Source organism: Xiphophorus couchianus, chromosome 23 (genome assembly GCF_001444195.1).
Source record: "Xiphophorus couchianus chromosome 23, X_couchianus-1.0, whole genome shotgun sequence".
In the NCBI taxonomy this organism is placed as follows: Eukaryota; Metazoa; Chordata; class Actinopteri; order Cyprinodontiformes; family Poeciliidae; genus Xiphophorus; species Xiphophorus couchianus.
Genome location: NC_040250.1, coordinates 28,132,476 through 28,138,674, shown reverse-complemented (window position 1 = coordinate 28,138,674; position 6,199 = coordinate 28,132,476). Strand labels below are relative to the sequence as shown.

The 6,199-nt window shown below is 39.4% G+C and overlaps 1 long non-coding RNA gene across 5 annotated transcripts; it reads right to left on the bottom strand.

The window, feature by feature from the left end:
* Positions 1 to 347: 347 nt before the first annotated feature.
* Positions 348 to 4,739, bottom strand: LOC114138741 (uncharacterized). 5 transcript variants are annotated; one of them, XR_003594284.1, is made up of 6 exons: positions 4,624 to 4,739; positions 4,327 to 4,440; positions 4,166 to 4,248; positions 2,206 to 2,314; positions 868 to 1,397; positions 348 to 606 (listed from the first exon to the last, which is right to left on the bottom strand). It is a non-coding gene; the product is annotated as an uncharacterized LOC114138741 (long non-coding RNA). The 5 variants fall into 5 exon arrangements; XR_003594285.1 differs by having other exon boundaries at positions 348 to 905; positions 1,239 to 1,397; XR_003594283.1 differs by having other exon boundaries at positions 348 to 1,397.
* Positions 4,740 to 6,199: the final 1,460 nt, after the last annotated feature.

Genomic DNA, 6,199 nt, shown 5'->3' with positions numbered 1-6,199 from the left:
CCAGTCTGTCACAGGGCAACACAGAAACAGACAGGACAAACCCCTAGGAAGAATTTAGACCTAGGCTTCCTCCCAATTCCTGTGGGTGGAAGCCGGAGAAAACTTCCTACAGAAAGACCCCGGGCCAGGAATTGAACCCAGGACCTTCTTGCTGCAAGGCAACAGCTCTACCAACTGCACCACTGTGCAGCCCTCCCACACAAACATTATGAATTCAATACATGTGTGTGCCAAACAGAAAAAGCCTGTATGGTCGTACTAATGTTCGGCTACTGTAAACGATTGTGCACAGATTACGATCTGAATACGCGCGTGACTGGATGATTGAGGAGTTTTTACTACTATTATTATTATTATTAGGGCTTTATTTAACCATGAAATTAAAATCTCTGGCGACTAAGAATCTCATTTAGTAGAGTGTCCCGGTCAAGACAGATTGCAAATCAAATAGCACCAAATTACAAAGCATATCCAGCCAACCAGCAGCCCATTTTCTCTAAGTGCTTTATCCTGTTCAGGCTTCCAATAAGCTGCTTCCTGTCCCAGGAGGTGGCGCACGCTGCGCAGGTCATCAGTGCATCACAGGCACATGTCGGATAATCACTTCTGCACAGAAACAAAGAACAGTTTTGAGGCTTTATCTATCAGGATCGTCAAAATAATATTTCATGAAGACAGAACAGGTGTCACAGTGCTATAAATTATTAAATGAAGATATAAAAACAGAGGTGGGCACACTTCTGCTGAACCGCTATTAGCGACGCAAATATTTCCTTAAGCGCTATTGCTAACATTGAAAATGTTTAGCACACTTTGCTTCCCCTACATTATTCTTCTGTATAAATTCTAAAGCACTAAATTACTTACCTGTTTTGGATACAAGATACACATAGCATCCTTCTAACCTGGAGTCAAAGGGAGAACCATAAAACTTCTTCAACAAAGATGCTAACAGTTCATAGTTTTTAGATTTACAGCAGTTGGCGATTCCAAATTAACTTTTTCTGCAAATATGCTAACTGTTGATAGTGTTTTGACTAACAATGGTTAACGGTCATGCTAACGCCAGCTAGCATTTAGGCTAGTGGCAGTTATTAGCATGTTAGCACTTTAGCTGGTGGTAGAATACACAGAAGTATACATAGAAATATTTCAGATATCAATAAAACACAGTACTTAATTTAACAGACACCCTGCTAACAGTGCTACATATCTGCTACCTGTGCACATTTACCCACTTGTGAAAACAGGAATCAGTTTTTTAGTAGTGGCTTCACTTACATGCTGACTTGACTGTTTTGTATGGAGAGAAAATAGTCTCAAAACACCTGTGCGTGCGTAACACTGGATTTGTAATCCGTGTAAGCCTCTTTGTGTGTGACTTTAGACAGTTGTATCTGTGAAACATGATTTGCAAACCGTACAAAAAAAGGAAAATTACAGATACTTCTAAATATATGTGTGTAAATAACACAGATTTACCAATAAAAGAAAAACATTTACATTTCACTTTTGATTAGTCATATAATAATAATAATAAAATAATAATAATAATAATAATATAGTCATTATTTCATCCATTTTTAAACTAAGAACTATGATCAACAAGATCAAATTATTAAAATAAGCTGATTAAAATAAAGAAAACCATCAGAAATGCAGCTTACTTGATTTACCTCCGAAATTAAATAATAAATTTAGTTCTGATGTAACAAGATAAACTGGTTTAAAGTGTCACAAAAATATTATTTAAGGAAACAGAAACGGTAAGACATCAAAGCGCAATAACTGGTTTCTTAAATTGAATTCTCAGAAATAATAATAATAATAAATCAAAGATTCTTTTGAGCAGAAGTGTAGTAATTTAATCAAACAAGTTTGTAAAACAAATCAGATTTTAAATTCAAAAACAGGCAAAATGTTATAGAAAACAAAGGCTTTTTTTGACATGCAAAACATCATGTTCTTGTTCTAATAATGTTGATCTAAGGTAGATGGGGGGGTTCCTCTGGATTCTCCATACTCATACAAGAACAGGTCCTTTGGAGTGAAGTATATTTAGTTTACAAATAAACTGTCCTGTAAAGTTGTTTCTCCGGATTCTAAGTTTGTTCTAATTCCTTTTCTGAGTTGATAGTGAATACTCCACAGACTTGGAAACATCTTTCTACACATTCTGTTCAAATTCAAAGTTATAAATTTGACCTATGTTCAGGAGCTGCAGCTCACAGTGAGTGACTAAGGGTGAGGAAGACGGGTCGGCTTCATGAATCTTCCTGGAGTTCTCTGGTAATAATCAGCCTTTGGGTTTGACCTACAAATAAAATAAATTCATTAGTTTTTGACTGTTTTCAATCAAGTTTATTTGTACAGCATGTTTCTGCAACAAGGCAGTTCAAAATGCTTCACATGTTAACAGAAATATAGTCATAGAACACACCACACAGTAAACCAGTAAACATTACATTTTGCTCAGTGCCGTCGTTACACATCAGATTGTTGATTAATGTTTCATTGATTATGTTTCAGTCATGTTTAGTCTAGATCTAAAGGCACTCAGTGTTTCAGCCGTTGTATGGAAGTTTGTTCCAGATTTGTAGTGCATAGAAGCTGAGTGCTGCTTCTCCATCTTTGGTTCTGATTCTGTGTGCAGAACCAGAACCGGAAGACCTGAGAGGTCTGGAAGGTTGATACAACAACAGCAGATCTTTAATGTATTGTGGTGCTAAACCGTTCATTGATTTATAAACTAACAGTATTTTAAAGTCTATTCTTTGAGCTACAGGGAGCCAGTGGAGGGACTTTAGATCTGGGTGATGTGCTCTAACTTCCTGGTTTTAGTCACAATGTCAACAGCAGCATTCTGCATCTGATTGATCTGTTAGTCAGACCTGTGAAGACTCTGTTCCAGTAATCGATGCGACTAAAGATAAACACATTAATGAGTTTCTCTAGATCTCGTTCAGACATCAGTCGTCTAACCCTGGAGATGTTCTTCTGCTGATTGAAGGTCGACTTTAACTCTCTTTATGTGGCTCTGAAGGTTCAGGTCAGAGTTCATCATTACTCTCATCATTCAGGCCTGATCTCTAGTTTGTAGCTGTGCATTGACTCTAGATCGTTCCTTTTTAGGTCCAAAGATAAAAACTTCAGTTTTGCTTCTGGAGAAAGTTTTGGCACATCCACACATTTATCTGTTCTAAGCATCTGTTCAGTGACTGAATGGATTCAGTCTCCTGGTGACATCGTAATGTAGAGCTGTGTGTCATCTGTGTAGTTATTATATCTAATCTTATTTTCTGTTACGTTCTAAGATAGTGGAGCATATAGATATTGAATAAGAGGGGTCCAAGGATTGAACCTTGGGGTACACTGCATGTGACTTCTGTCTGCTTCGACAAGAAGTTTCCTGTTGAAACAAAGAAATCCCTGTTCTTTAACTGTGCATTCAAACCTAACGCGTTTTGCGCATCTGGTTTACATTCAAAGTCTATGTGGAGGCGGGTCGAGAGCCTGTCATGGCGCTTTTCCCACGTCAAGCACATCCAACGCTTCGAACAAATAGGCTGGCAATGGAAAATGAGGGCTAGAACGATTTAGATGCATCTGACGCTCCCTCAACATGCCTCCACATAGACTTTGAATGTAGACGCGCAAAACGCATTTGGTGTGAACCCACCATAAGTAAGATTTGAATTAGATGAGAATTGGACCAGAGTCTTTAATAATTTATGTCACGGCCAACAGTGTCAAAAGCTTCACTGTGCTCCAACAGAACCAGCACTGTGGTTATGTGGCTGTCATTGAACACTTTGACTAGGACAGTCTCAAGTATCTGACTGAAAGACGTCAAATGACAGTTGTCGTTAGGAAGCTGTGTAACTGTTTAAACAGCTTTTTCAATCATTTTGCTGATGAATGGGAGGTTGGAGATCAGTAGCTGACTGATATATGTTACAGACCACAGTTTCTTTAGCAAATAGTTTGATATTTAAACTGATATTTTGCATTTTTGGTGTAAACCATACCGTCAATTTAATTGTCAATTCAGTTCAGTTCATTTATAACGTAAAATCCCCACAAAATAATCACATCACCTCCCTGCTTTTTTAGATTTTGCTTCCCATCATCCTCTGTTAAGAAACACTAAACTATTATTTATCACCTCTTGCAGCAGGTTGGCCCGTCTTCTAATTATTCAGAAGGTCCAAATGAGCCCAGTGTTGTTTCCGTCCAGCAGAGGGAGAACTGCAGAGCACAGACAGATTTCAGCACAAAGATTTCAGGAGTCAAAGTTCCTCAATCAGGTTTCTGCTCCAAACTCACCTGACAGAAAACCTTGGACCGTGACCTGAACAGCGCCACGGGTCGGATCCCATTTGATGTATCCAGCAGCAGAACCAAAATGGAGGACAACCCCAATTTCCTGAAGGCTGATGACTGAATGAAGCAGAAATCAACAAAACCCAAAGTAAATCTTTTATTGTGACAGTAGCTCAGCATTCACAGCTCAACGTGCATCCAGGCACAAAAATGGAAAAAATAGTTTATTCTTGATTTAATCATGATTTAATTCTGCATGTAAGATGGAGAAACCACAGAAACATGAAAACCTGAACTGACCCAGCTCATCGCCATGGATCAGGAACCGAACAGCTCCACTGGTCAGGTCCAGTTTGAAGACACCCACAGCGGGACCAAGATGGAGAGGAACCCTATTGTCCAGGAGGTTTGGGCCTAAACAGGAACAAGTAAACAGAACTCAAAGTAAATATAATAATGTGACAAACTAAAACTCAACTAGGTCAGAATTCACAGCTTCATGTGCATCAGGATACAGAGACGTCTGTTTATTCTTTCACTTTGATTTGATGCTGCATTTATGTGAAATGTCAATTATACCGGAGTGGGTGAAAAGCGTCGAGGACTCAAGGCCTCCAAATATGGGTGGATCTATCCCCTACCACAGCACGCCCTCCTCCACATTTTTTTATCTGTAACCTCACTAAGGGCTGTAGACCTGTCTTCAGCAGTTATATCCAAACACTGACGCCAGCGCCATGCACTGCTATGAAAACATGTAGCAATATGTGCTTAAAGGAACACCTGAATTAGACGCTGTTGTGTCCTCTGATTGGCTGACGGATGATGAGTGCTAGCACCATCATCATTTAAATGATTTATCACATAAACAAACTTATTCATGTGTGATTTTAATTTCATCTCTTAAATAACAGAGACACCGCAATTGCGAAATGGACTTTTTCATTTTTTTATCATCATATAAGCAAAGATTTGCTCACATTTGTAATGGAAATGCAGCTGCTGTCTGTATCAACAGGTCAGCTGGATACGTCTTCATCAGCTTGTGTTTACAGGAGGTCTATGATCTCCCGTATGCCATTGGAGTTTTATTCTGTTCTCTATTTAAAACACAAGAGTATGTGTTGTAATCCATGGCAACAGACCGGAGCAACAGGAGTTGCTATGAAGCCGCGCATAGGAGACATTTCCAGGAGCAGCAGCAGCTGCTGGGGACTTGAGAACGCCCCAACACTCTTTTAATCACTTCAAATACTAAATCACAAATTACGTTTCCATGGAAAGCTACAATGCACCACTAGAGGGAGTCTTCAGTGTTTACTGGTGGATCTAATTAAAATCATTTTTGCTGTTCCACATTCCCTTCTAAGAAATGATTATCATGTTTCACAGCAGATTACTGAAGTCACAACAAACATGCAGCTCAAATATTTTCCAATTCATGTCATCCTCCAGTTATACATCGTAGTAACACCAGAGCAACATCAGACCTTTCTTTGTTTTTCCAAGCTAAATGCCGTGTTTTTAAGCTAACACACAGCAATATAAAGGAAATATGCATTTCCTTTATATTGTGCCTTTACTACAGTGACCATATTTAACTTCTGCACAGGACACACAGTCAGTGAAGTCGGCACACAAGAGCATCAGAGCATTCTGTTGTCTTGGAGACTGCCTCTGCTTTGGCAGTCCGTCTCTCTTTATCTCCTTCTTTGAGTGTGTTTACTTGCAGAAGCAGTGCCTAATGTGAAAGTGTGAGCTGCTGCTGCTCACCGCCCACCTGCTTCACCAGAACCTGGCTGCTTCCGACCGCCGGCTGCCAAATCATAGTACTGCTCTCACAGTCTCAGCCACGTTCTTGTCATGTTTGCCTTGT